Raw genomic sequence first — 14,018 nt, 5'->3', positions numbered from 1 at the left:
ACTCATCATCTCACGCAGACGGCAGAAGGGAGAAACTCTCCCTGCCATGAACCTCCAAGAGCCGCAAACTTGCCGATGCAGCACCATTGGAAGCACCCGACCGCAGTGGACTCTGAGTCCGTCCGAAAACTTCAAGCCTCCGACCAGCCCCTCCAACACAGCCTCTCAGAGCACCATCCTCTGCCGAGCGCTTCGACCCCACCCCGGCCGCCAAGCAACAAGCAAAGCTGAGGACTCGAGGCCTTCTCCTCCGGAGATTCTGGACCACACAGTAGCGGCAGCAGCCAAGCAGGCATTTCAGAAGTTTCACCAGATGTTCCTCTGTGCTCTCTCGTCCGTCTCCATCAAATCAGGATTGTGCATGGCACCCTACTAGATTTTTGATTTAGACCGTAGACATAGGAGCAGAATTAGGCTATTCAGTTCATTGAGTCTGCTCCCCATTCCATTATGGTTGATTTATTATCCCTCTCAACCCCATTTTCCTGTCTTCTCCCCATAACCTTTGATCCCCCTCAAGAACCTATTAACCTCAGCTTTAAATGTACTCAGTGACTCGGCCTCCACAGCCATCTGTGGCAAAGAATTCCACAGGTTCACCGCCATCTGGCTAAAGAAATTCCTCCTCATCTCTGTTCTAAAGGGACTTCATTCTATTCTGAGACTGTACCCTCTGGTCTTCAATGCCCCCACAATATGAGACATCCTCTCCAGATCCACACTTTCTAGGCCTTTCAATATTCAATGGCTTTCAATGAGATCTCCCCTCATTCTTCTAAACTCCAGCAAGTACAGGCCCAGAGATAGCCCTCATACGTTAGCCCCTTAATTCCCAGAAGTATTGTCATGAACCTCCTCGGCACCCTCTCCAATGACAGCAGATAGATAAGGGGCCCAAAACTGCTCACAATACTCCTGGCTGACCTCAAAGATTGGCGATGAATGATATACATTGAATATATTATACATATATATATTGAATGATATACCTAGGAAAGATAGGCAAGATCGTAAGGGTGGAAGAATAACCATGTACTTAAGAGAGAATTTAAATGTGAGGCTTTTAAATAGGAGAAGAATAAAGACTTAGTGAAGATGTCTGGGTGAGAATTGAAAGCTATACGGATAAAGGAATAACATCGACCTCTTAATGCTGATAATGATTTTAATAAACAACTCTATTAGAATATTAAAAAAGCACGTTCTGAGGGTGATGTTACAGTTACGGGTGACTTTAATTTCCCAAATATTGAGTGGGAGAACCCAGTGACTAATGGATTACAGGAAAGTGAATTCATTAAGTGATTGAATTATTGTTTTTTGACCCAGTATGTTAATGCACCAACAAGAAGGGAGGCCTGTCTAGCTTTGATATTCTGTAACAATCAGGATAGAATTTTGAGTCCGGAGCTTTTAGGAACAATAGTGTTATTAGTCTCCAAGTTTTTTGGGAGAGTATATCAGTAAAAACCAAAGCCACTAAATTGAATTTCAGAACAGACATGTTAGCAGAAAGCCAGCATGGGCTCAGAAAAGGGAAATCAGGTTTTGCTATTATGCTAGAGTTCTATGAAGAGTCAACTGAAATTATGATAACAATGGAGCAGTTGATATCATTTACTTGCATTTTCAGAAGCTTTTGACAAGGTACCCCATAAGAGGTTAATAATCAAATTACAGGAGGTAAGGACTCAGGGTAAGTTGTGCGAATGGTTGCACGATTGGCTCAAAAACAGAAAACGAGTTATGGTGAGAGGATCATTTTCACACCTAGATGTTAAAAGTGGGGTTCCACATGGATCGGTTTTGGGGCTGCTGCTGTTTTTAATTTACATTAATGATCTGGATAGGCAGATAACAAAGTTTGCCGATGACACAGAATTAGGGAGATGGGCTGATAACATTCAGCCAGCAGAATCAATATAGTTAGATCTGAACAAAATCCAGACGTGGGCAAATAAATGGCAGATGAAATTTAATGTAAGTAAATATAAAGTATTACATGTACGAAGTAGAAATATTAGATATGAAAATACAATGGGGTGTCAATTTAAAAAGTGTACTGTATGAGAACGATTTGGGAGTCCTGGTAGAATCATCACTATCAACATCTAGGCAACGCACAGAAGCAATCATGAAGGCTAATAGAATGTTGGGCTATATAATGCGCTCAGTAAAGTTCAAGTCTAGACATTCTCTTTAAGCTGTATAATGCACTTGTGAGGCCACACCTTGAATACTGAGTACAGTTTTGGTCTCCATACTGTGTGAGGTACGTGAAGGCACTGGAGAGAATTCAGAGAAGGGTAACTAGTCTCATTCCAGGGCTGCAGGAAGAAAAATTGAAATAATTAAATCTTTTTAGCCTAAGTAGACGTAGAATGAGAAGAGACATGATAGAAGTGTTTAAAATCATTAAGGGTATAAGTAAGATGGATGCCAGCTGCTTCTTCAAAATTAATCCATCATTAAGGACACGGGGCCATAGGTGGAGACTGGTTTAGGGGAGATTTCAGACTAACATCAGGGACATTTCTTCACACAGTGAATTGTGGACACATGGAACAAACTACCTCGTTGTGTGGTTGAGAGTATTACCTTAGAGACTTTCAACTCTAAGCTCAATGTTTATTTCAATGGACTATGTGAGTAGGAATTTGGTAAGCTTTGTTGGGCTGAATGGCCTGTTCTTATCAAAAAAGGGTTTCTAATGTTTCTAAAGTGCAGTCTGACAAAGCCTCAGCATTTCATCCTTGCTTTTATATTCTGGTCCTCTCAAATGCAAGAGAGGACAATAGTACAATTTATGAGAAGATTAAAATAATTTCTACTTAAGCCTTGCTAGGATGGGTGATATAAACATTTATGTTCAATTAATGCAAGATTCCTGAATACTTAATGAAGGATTCATCCACATAACTATAAGAAATACCTCTTTTGACAAATTGAAGATGAAACTCACAGCCATCTGAAATTCAGATCGAAGTAAAATCCAGTTAAAGAAAATATTGGCAGAAGCTTAATTAAATTCAACAGATTTTCACAATGGAATTTTGTATTTTCTGCATTCACTTGAAAAATCATTTTCCTCATCTGTGATGGCCATTCATGTGGAATTTTATCCCATAGCAAACTTCACTGGTTACAAAGGGGAATTTAATAAATTTGACTTGAGCAGTCTCATCAAGTTCAAATCCATTTCAAGTTTAATTGTCATTCCACTATACTCGTGAATACAGTCAAATGAAACAGCATTCCTGTGGGGCCAAGATACAAAACATAGTACTAGCAGTCACACACAGCACACAGCACGTAATTATGTTAGCAGAAAAACATACAGTCGCAAAAAAAAAGAATTATAGCCCAAGTCCCTGAGTGTCATGGTCTGCAGATTACTGGGGCACGGTGTCCTCATCACACGCAAGACGAACACAAACCAGCTTGTCTTCCCGGAGGCGAACACTAGAGGGCAGCACTGATGGGAGGGGCCAGCCCCTAATCCACTGCGGAATCTAGCAGCACACAGCCAACTCTGGCGTCTCCTTCCCCAGCTCCGCAACAGGCGAGCCCAAAGCATAAGGGCCCGGTCCGTTCCACAATCAAGAACGTGCAGCTCCCCCGCCATCAGTCTGGCCAATGAGCCGGTGAAGTGGGCTCGCAGTATTCTACGTTACCAACAGGGTCTTGTGATCATAATAAAAACATTCAAGACAATGTGGTGGACCGTGCTCCACGTATCGCCTCTGCGTCTTCTGCCCTGGGAGGCTGAAGCAGGTTGCAATGTAGTGCACAACGAGTCCAGCTCTGCTGCTATAGAGCAACTCTCTTCTGGGGTAGTTCTGCAGTACTTGCAATGTCCAGCAGTGTCTTACGATCACAAAGCAGATGTAAAGAATGAACAATTGCATCCTTGTTTGGACTCCGAAGGGCCGCTGTATCCGAACACACGGCCATCTTCAAAGTTCAGACCTCATTTATTATTGAAGTATGTATACAGTATACAACCTTGAGATTTGTCTTACTGGCAGCCACAAGAACAAAGAAACCCAATGGACCCTATTAAAAATGATCATCAAACACCCAATGAGCCAAAAAAGAGAATGAATATATATCACACTTCTGTATGCTCCAGTTTCCTTCCACATCTTAAAGGCCTGTTGAGGGTGTGGATTAACTGGCCACTGTGAATTGCCCCTAGTGTGCAGGCAGAACTTGGGGGGATTTGAAAGGACTGTAGGAGAATAATGGTTGAATGTAAGTGATAGGAACTGTGGATTCAATGGGCTAAAATGGCCTGTATCCATACTGTGTGATGAAAGATTAAAGATTAATCTTTAAAGTTTAAAGATTAGCTTCATTTCTCACACATATATTGAAATGTTCAGTAGGATATGTCATTTTGTGTCAACGACCAGCACAGTCTGAGGATTGTGCTGGGGCAAGTGTCATCGGCTTCTGGTGCCAAGGTACCCTGTTCACAACTCGCTGATCCTAATCCTTATCTGTAGCCTCCCAGTTTCTCACTTCACCAGCCCTCTCCCACCCACCCACCCACCTTCCCCTCACCTGGTTTCATACATACCCTACCAGCTTGTATAGCTTCCCCCCAACTCCTTATCCTGGCTTCTTCCCACTTCCTTTCCCGCCCTGAGGAAAGGGTCCAGTCTGAAACATTGACTGTTCATTCCCTTCCAGCCTGACCTGCTGAGTTCATCTGGCATGTTGTGTGCGTTGATCTGTATTTCCAGCATCTGCAGAATCTCCTGTGTTCCTGATCAGTCCCTTTGTTGTTAGGGTTGGCCATTAGGACGGGCAGCTACATACGTCGGACGGCACAGTCGAGCAGCAGTTAGTGCAATCGCTTTACAGCACCTGCGATTAGGAGTTTGGGCTGCACTTCCCACCGCTGTCTGTGAGGCGTTTGCACGTTCTCCCTGTCATGACGTGGGCTTCCTCCGAATTCTCTGGCTTCCTCCCACATTCCAAAGATGTACGTGTTAGGGTTAATAAGTTGTGGCCATGCTATGTTGGTGTGGGACGTGTGGTGACACTTGCAGACTGCCCCCAGCACAGGTCTGCGTCAGTCATTGTCACAGAACGACATATTGCACTGTATGTTTCGATCTAGATGGAACAAATAAAGCTAGCCTTTAATCATTAGCCAGATATTATGATAACCATAGGTAGAGCATATTGGGATGTAGAGGGCTCCTGATAGAGGTCGTACCTTTGACACATCTGGCTGCTGCACTCTACCTTGTAGGGTGGATGGGTATCCCTGGTCCTCACCCATCTCCTAAATCTCTCACGTCTGCCTCCGAGTGGCACACCCTGGTACACGGCTTCAGCTGGTGGCTGAATGACGTGACGGGGTGGTGTTAACACGGCACCACAGGGTGAAGGACCTCGTCGGCGAAGTTACTTGTCAGGGCGGATGAGTTCCCCGAAGAACTACATCGGCCATGTATTCGAGACCAGAGTGAGCCACCGAGTTGGAGGACATCAGCTGAGGTCTGGCCTGGAGAGGGATGGGCTCCGCCAGGCCTCAGAGGCCCAAGACACGGAAAAGCAGCCCTACGATCCATAAAAAGGGTTCCGGGATCTGAACCAAACTGAACAGTATATTATGATTTAATTGAACTGTGGACAAAATGTAAGGCATTATGGGATTTGACCACACACCTATAGTGCTACTGACGTTAGATTAGATTAGATTATGAGGACACGCAGTCCTCTTTTATTGTCATTTAATAATGCATGCATTAAGAAATGATACAATGTTCCTCCAGAATGATATCACAGAAACACAAGACAGTCCAATACTGAAAAACTGACAAAAACCACATAATTATAACATACAGTTACAACAGTGCAAAGCAATACTGTAATTTGATAAAGAACAGACCATGGGCACAGTAAAAAAAAGTCTCAAAGTCTCTCGAAAGTCCCATCATCTCACGCAGACGGTAGAAGGAAGAAAAACTCTCCCTGCCATGAACCTCCCTGAAACTTGCCGATGCAGCACCCTGGAAGCACCCGACCACAGCCGACTCTTGAGTCCATCCAAAAACTTTGAGCCTCCAACCAGCCCTCCAACACCGAGCACCGAGCACCATCTCTGCCGAGCACTTCGACCCCGGCCCCGGCCACAGGCAATAGGCAAAGCCGAGGATTTGGGGCCTTCCCCTCCAGAGATTCTCGATCGCACAGTAGCAGCGGCAGCGAAGTGGGCATTTCAGAAGTTTCTCCAGATGTTTCTCTGAGCTTCTCACGTCTGTCTCCATCAAATCAGAATTGTGCACGGTACCCTACTTAACAAATACAGATATCATTCACCAGAGAGGCCGCGCGCACTGCGTCACACTGCCATCTTCTCCTCCCCCCCCAGATGGGATGCTAGATAAGGAGAAAGAAACCCTGAGCACTACAGGCGAAGGGAGAGCTGGTACAGGGATCTGCTAACCATCATGGGGTGCCTCAGAGCTGTCTATTAATTGACAAAGAGCCCATGAAGCCTCATTGTTAACTTGGTTGGCAAGAGGCCTCCTGTTGGTCAGGATCGACCATGGATGTTGTGTTCTAGCTGTCTACATTCAGTCAATACGCAAGCCAGGGCAACATTGCTCTCTATGTGATGAATCCAAAGGAACGGCAGAGACCGATACAGTTTGGAAGCACCAGCGTCGCAGGAGTAGCCAATCAATGTTGAACTCAACATAGGACTCACGGCTAACAAGCCGTATTTGCCCAAAACAAATAGTTTTAAGGCACCAATAACCCTTCTTTGCCCCTTCTCCCGTCAGTAGAAACTAAGCCACATGTGAAGGACTGGAGCTGTACTTGACTGTGGAGGCTATTTGAGATGCATGACATTGGGAGCAGGTAATACTTAGATGAAGCTTATCCATACTACCCCCTCCCCCCGCCCCACTAATCTGGCTACGACAACCTTAAGGAACCAACTTGGTTGGGTAGGTATGCAATCGATTGATAGGTCTGTAGCCAGTTAGGATGGGCTGGAGAACAATGTATAAAGGTACATGATTTCCATTGTTCAAAGTTCAAAGTAAATTTATTATCAAACTAAGTATACAGTGCCTATAAAAAAAATCCACCCTCTCCCCACCCCCCTGGAAGTTTACATGTTTTATTGTTTTACAACATTGAATCACAGCGGACTTAATTTGGCTTTGTTTTACACTGATTAATAGAAAAAGACTCTTTCATGTCAAAGTGAAAACAAATTTCCCCTCAGCCCCCCCCCCACCCCTCCTCCCAGCTGGGTCCCCTCCTCCTTCGCTTTCTCCTATGGTCCACTCTCCTTTCCTATTTGATTCCTTCCTCTCCAGCCCTTTATCATTCCTACCTTCCTGGCTTCACCTATCACCTGCTAGCTATCCTGCTTCCCCTCCCCCCACCTATTCATTCCGGCATCTTTCCGCTTCCTTCTCACTGCTTCCCCCACCCCAAGTTTTGTGTCTTCTGCAAATGTGGCAATTATATGTGCAAGTCTGCATCATTGATACATATTCTAGAAAGCCAGTGGTCCAAGTAACCATTCTACCGGACTACATTTATTCAGCTTTAATGTCAAGGTGTCAAATGGTTGTTGTGACACGTCTAGTGTGGTAGTGTAGTGGGTAGTGCTTGTCACTCTCGCTTTCAGCTTCCACCGCTGGCTAGCAGTCTCGCAAACAGGAGAGCTGAATGTGTGAGTCTCTCCCTGCTGGTACACAGCCTCTCCTACAGCAAGCCTCATGTAGTGCCTCCTCACTGGCGACACACAGAAACATAGTCATAGTCATACTTTATTGATCCTGGGGGAGATTGGTTTTCGTTACAGTTGCACCATAAATAATAAATACTAATAGAACCATAAATAGTTAAATAGTAATATGTAAATTATGCCAGTAAATTATGAAATAAGTCCAGGACCAGCCTATTGGCTCAGGATGTCTGATCCTCCAAGGCAGGAGTTGTAAAGTTTGATGGCCACAGGCAGGAATGACTTCCTATGACGCTCTGTGTTGCATCTCGGTGGAATGAGTCTCTGGCTGAATGTACTCCTGTGCCCACCCAGTACATTATGTAGTGGATGGGAAACATTGTCCAAGATGGCATGCAACTTAGACAGCATCCTCTTTTCAGACACCACCGTCAGAGAGTCCAGTTCCATCCCCACAACATCACTGGCCTTATGAATGAGTTTGTTGATTCTGTTGGTGTCTGCTACCCTCAGCCTGCTGCCCCAGCACACAACAGCAAACATGATAGCACTGGCTACCACAGACTCGTAGAACATCTTCAGCATCGTCTGGCAGATATTAAAGGATGTTAAAAGATGTTAAACTGAGCTCCCTTTGGACTCAGGCTGAACTACAGATGATGGGGAGGCAGTCTGGCCCCTGAACGTAGCACGCAGGCCCACCAACCCTGGTGCTCATGAACCAGATCCCCAGCTACGGGTAAATAGCCCCACTGCATTGTAGGCAGCCTCAGGGCAGACAAAGGCAACGGGAGCAAACTCAGACAGAAAATCTGGAGTGGAGCCCCCTAGGCAGCTGGACATCATTGAACATTCTTCCGGCAGCTCCTGCAGCCAAGCTGGTGCCAAACGTATTGCCCCGTAAGCTTTCCTTTGGACTACACTGGTGAGGCCGAGAGGGGGACCTTGTCGACTGGGCATCTCAGGATCTCCATACCTTCCGCCGAAGCTTGTGTCCTGGAGAGGTTGCACCAGTGCCAAAAAAAGAACATTGTCCTTCGAGACAGACAGACGCCATCACTAGTCTCAAAGTGACTGTTCTAACAAAACCAATTGCTGCTGCTGGTAACCTAGCGTGGGTTGTTATCCTTGTACGACGTGCCCTCCAATCACTCCAGTAATGATGTTCCAAAAGTCGAAGAAATGTATTCGAACCTTTATTAACAAAAACAAATATCTTGAAGCGATGCAATTAAGCAAAAAAATTAAGCGGTCAACAAAAGATACGACAGCCGGCAGTCCCCAGAACCAAACTGTACTCAACTAAACTGCAAAGAGCAAAGCACGAATATGTAGTTTATTCCCTTCACTTTTACCACGCCCCCGCCCATGTGACTAACTACCTTAATAAACACGCAACACAGAATTCAATGCAGATAGAGAACAGTGATATAAACATTCTTTATTATCAAAGTACATATTGGGCACCATATACTACCTCGAGATTCAATTTCTTGCAGGCATTCACAGGGAAAAAAGAAATACAATAGAATATATGAAAAACTCGACGTAAAGACCGGGAAACAATCAATCTGCTGTTAAGACAAATTGTGCAAGTAAATAAATAAATAATACGGAGAACATATGTCATTGAAGGTGAGTCCATAGGCTGTGGAGGCAGTAGAGTTGAAGTGAGTGATGTTATCTGTGCTGGTTCAGGGGCCTGCTGGTTGTAGGGTAATAACTATTCCTGAACCTGGTGGTGTGGGGCCTAAACCTTCTGTACCTCCTTCCCAATGGTGGTAGCAGGAAGCATGGCCTAGATGGTGGTGGTAGGCTTAATCACAAGTCTACTTATTTAGAGGTACAGCACGATGACAGGCCCTTCTGGAACAATGAGCCCCCATTGCCCGTTTACACCCGTGTGACCAATTAACCTACTAACCAATACATCTCTGGAATGTGGGGGGAAACCAGAGCATGTGGAGGAAACCCTTGCTCTCACCGGGAAGACGTGTAAACTCCTTACAGACAGCAGTGGAATTGAACCCAAGTCCCTGGTGCTGTAATAGTGTTACATCAATTCCCATGCTACTATGTTGCCCCTGGTGTGTGGCACCTTACGGTGAATCTGTGGAATTTGTTGCCACAGGCAGTTGTGGAGGCCAAGTCATTGGGTATAGTTAAAGCAGAAGTTGATAGGTTCTTGATCAATCAGGGCGTGAATTGTTATGGGGGGAAGGCAGGAGAATGGGGTTGAGAAGGATAATAAATAACCATGGTAGAATGTCAGAACAGACTCGATGGGCCAAATGACCCAATTCTGCTCCTGTATGTTATAGCCTTATCTAAAGCCCTTCGACGGGTTTAGATAACATCCTGAAGTGGTGGAGCTTAGGATAATGGTGCTTAACGGCGATTCCTTTGCCTGCATCTTCGGAAACAGCTCTATTTCTATCTTTGAAATCTCTGTTTTCTCCCCCTTCAAGGTTTTTTTTGAAGACCCTGACCAGGAGTTACATGCTGACTTCGGTTCTTTGTGGAAAAGGGTCTCACAACTGGCCACTTTTCGAAATGCCAAGGACGCGGCCTGGAAGACTAGTGCGCCTTCAGGGTGCCGGATTTTCGTGGCTCTGGAGACGGGCTGATTTGAGGCTGGTGCCGCCGCCTGATGCATCGTGGGAGACGGAAGATCGAAAGCAGTGCACTGGCTGTGTGCCCAGAGACCCGAGTTCTTTGGGCACAGAGCTCAGAAAAAGCGACACAACAGACTTTTAACACCATAAATCAGCGAGTTGTTTTATGTCTCCCCTCTTGCTGTGAAATGGGAACACCTCTTTTTCCCTTATTAGGGAGAGAGTGGTATGTTAAATTACTGGGTGAACAAGTAGTTTTTGGGGTACTGCAAGCCTGTAGCTTTATTGATGCTTTACTGCATGCTTGAGTGCTCGGTGGGGGGGGGGGCGGGGTGCCGATGTTTTTTGCTGGGGGAGGGGGGCGTTGTCTTGCTGCTGCTTATGGGAGGGGGAGCTGGGGGGTTTTGGGTTTCTAACATTTAACTGTCAGTCATTCTTTGGGGCACTCCTCTGTTTTCATGGATATTTGCGAAGAAAAAGAATTTCATGATGTATGTTGTATACATTTCTCTGACATTAATTGTACCTATTGAAACCTATTGAAAGTATGTATCCTGTTTGTTAACTCTCTGTTAATTCATGGAAAACCTGATCAAGACTGTTAGATACAATCTATCGGTTACAATTACAAGCAATCAAACCATACTTGTCGAAGAGATTGCTATTTTGTTCAACTTTTCCCACCACTATATTTAAACTGATCAGTCAGTACTGTTGGATTAGAGTGTCAAATTGTTATTTTTCTGCAGTTTAATCTTTTCTCTGCTTGCTTGTACTTTTATATAATCACCATTGTGTAATTGTTCAGTGAGTTTTCCAGTAATTGTAATTGTTCATTGAATTTTTCTAGAAGCTTCTCAGTTTTTCTGCAGCAGGTATCACGCCACTTGAATCTGGCTTTTTCATAGGTTACTGGTTATCACTGGAATGTCTTGTTATTTTTCTAGACTGAACTGGTTTTTGTATAAGACTGGTTTTTCTATTTTTTCCCTCTGTTCATTCTTTGATCTTATAACACTCAATAAATGGCTGTAAGCAACAAGTTTTATGCGTCGTTCTTGACTTCCATAAGAATCACCCGATCCAACTGTACTTAACTAAATTATGCCTACACATAGGGTGTAACATTTGTAATTTTCCAGTTCCTAAGAATCTTCTCTGAATACATCGTTGATTATGGTAGGCCTCTGCAACTTCCCCCCTTACCTCTCTCAGCGGCTTAATGAGTAAACTAACGGCCATATCAATTTTGTTTTAAGTCATTTGACCACAGCACAGCTTAACTCAATATCACGGCATCAAAGGTAGTCAGTGAGTTAATCGAACTATTTAACTTCTTTTTTCAGTAAATCAATACTGTAGGTTTCAATAGGTACATTTAATGTGAGAGAAATGTATACAATATACATCCAGAAATTCTTTTTCTTCATTTCAACATTTAAATAACTGCCACATGAATTTTTCTTAACAATTTAACTTTTCAGTAAATTCTGGTGCTTTATGATTAAGTTGTCTGCAAGTTCCAATAAATCAATTGCTCTAAAATCTGGAAGACGAGGCCAGTTGGCCGGAATAGTCATGAGTCCTGTATTCAGTGAGTCCAGAGCTCCATAAGACCATAGGATACAGGAGAAGAAGTAGGCCATTTGGCCCATCGAGTCTGCTTCACCATTCAATCATGGCTGATTCAATTCTTCCAGTCATCCCAACTCCCCTGTCTTCTCCCCATACCCCTTGATGCCCTGGCTAATCAAGAACCTATCGATCTCTGCATTAAATGCACCCAATGACTTGGCCTCCACAGCCACTCGCGGCAACAAAATCCACAGATTTACCACCCCCTGACTAAAGTAATTTCTCCGCATTTCTGTTCTAAATGGCCATCCTTCAATCCTGAAGTCATGCCCCCTTGTCCTAGACTCCCCTACCATGGGAAATAACTTTGCCATATCTAATCTGTTCAGGCCTAGTGTTTGGTGATTGGTGGCTCCCAGGGTCGAAGCCATGGAAGGAGGCCCGAGGATCCAATTAGAAGTTCAGAAGTCAAGGCCTGGTGGCTAGACCCCGAGTCTTCAAATCTCTGTGAGTCCGCGGAGAAAGACAAAAACCCAATATCTGTGAGTCCAAGCCCAAGTCTGCTGGAGGTTGGAGACCGAAGGTGGACTTTCCTGGACTTGGAGGGCAGTGTATGTGCATGGATGGGAGGGTGGAATGGTGCTTGTTGTGCTGTTGTTGTTTCGTTGCTTGTTTTGTTGTGTCTGTGTTGTTCTGCTGAGCATTATGGACAGGCCATCTTGGTGCTGGAATGTGTGTGACACTTGCAGGCTGCCCCAGTACACCTTCTTGGGTGTGTTGGTTGTTAACGCAAATGATACATCTCACTGTATGTTTTGATGTACAAATTATAAATAAATTTGAATCTTGAATCTCTTTTATTTAGAATCTCTTTTATTTTTCACCAGCATCTGGTGAAAACTGCCCAGCAGATTATCGGCACACTATTGCCCACCATTGAGAACATCTACCATAAACGCTGCCTGGGCAGGGTGAAAAGCATTATCAAGGATGCATCTCACCCTAACCATGGACTTTTTACTCTCCTCCCATCCGGTAGGTGCTACAGGAGCCTCCGCTCCCGCACCAGCAGGCACAGGAAGAGCTTCTTCCCTGAGGCTGTGACCCTGCTGAACCTCACATCACAGCGCTAAGCAGTATTGCACCCATATTGTACTGTCTCAGTACTTTTATATTTGTGTGCTGTAGCACTTTTTTTATTCACAGTTATTTTGTAAATAACACTATTCTTTGCATTTCTGGTCAGATACTAAATGTATTTCATTGGCTTTGTATCCGTACTCGGCACAATGACAATGAAGTTGAATCTAAATCTTATATTTGGGATCTTAGAGGGCACGAGGTTTCTCAAGGTTGTCATAGTCGAGGGAGGTAGGTAAGTTCCTACTCACTATTAAATGCTCCCAATGGGGTGATAAATTTGTGGAATTTGTTGCCACAAGCAGCTGTGGAGGCCAGGTCTTTGGGTGTATTTAAGGCAGAGATTGATAAGCTCTTGATTGGAAATGGCATCAAAGGTTACGGGGAGAAGACTGGGAACTGGGGTTGAGGAGGAGAAAAATAAAAGGATCAGCCATGATTGAATAGTGGAGCAGACTCAATGGCCTAATTCTGCTCTAATGTCTTATGGTCTTATGGTGTGCATTTCAAATTGACAACCAAGTCCAGCTCCTGGCCTTCACATGTGGCTTAGCTACTAAACCCGGCAGAACTGTTTCTACTGACAGGACAAGGTGACAAAGGTGGGCTACTGGTGTCTTAAAACCAGTTGCTTTGGGCAGATGGGGCTGTTAGCCGTAGTTGACAGGTCATCTAGGAGAAGGAGAACTCTGATCTCAAAGCTCCGCTGCCTCGTGGCTATACCCACTCATGGGGAAGGCTTCGGGAGTAAATGTCGAGGAAAGATCCAGAGTTGGAGTTGAGCTCAACATTGACTGGCAACTCCAGCAATGCCGCTGGTGCCAAACTGTATCGATCTCTGCCGTTCCTTTGGATTCATCAGCTGCATGGAGACGGGGAGCCTGCTGCCTGGGCAACAGCTCGCTCTCCATATGGTACTGTCCTGGCTTACATATCACCCAGAGAGCTAGGATGCCACATCT

The sequence above is a fragment of the Mobula hypostoma genome, chromosome 25 (genome assembly GCF_963921235.1).
Source record: "Mobula hypostoma chromosome 25, sMobHyp1.1, whole genome shotgun sequence".
Taxonomy (NCBI): Eukaryota; Metazoa; Chordata; class Chondrichthyes; order Myliobatiformes; family Myliobatidae; genus Mobula; species Mobula hypostoma.
Note: the sequence above shows the minus strand (reverse complement) of the source record.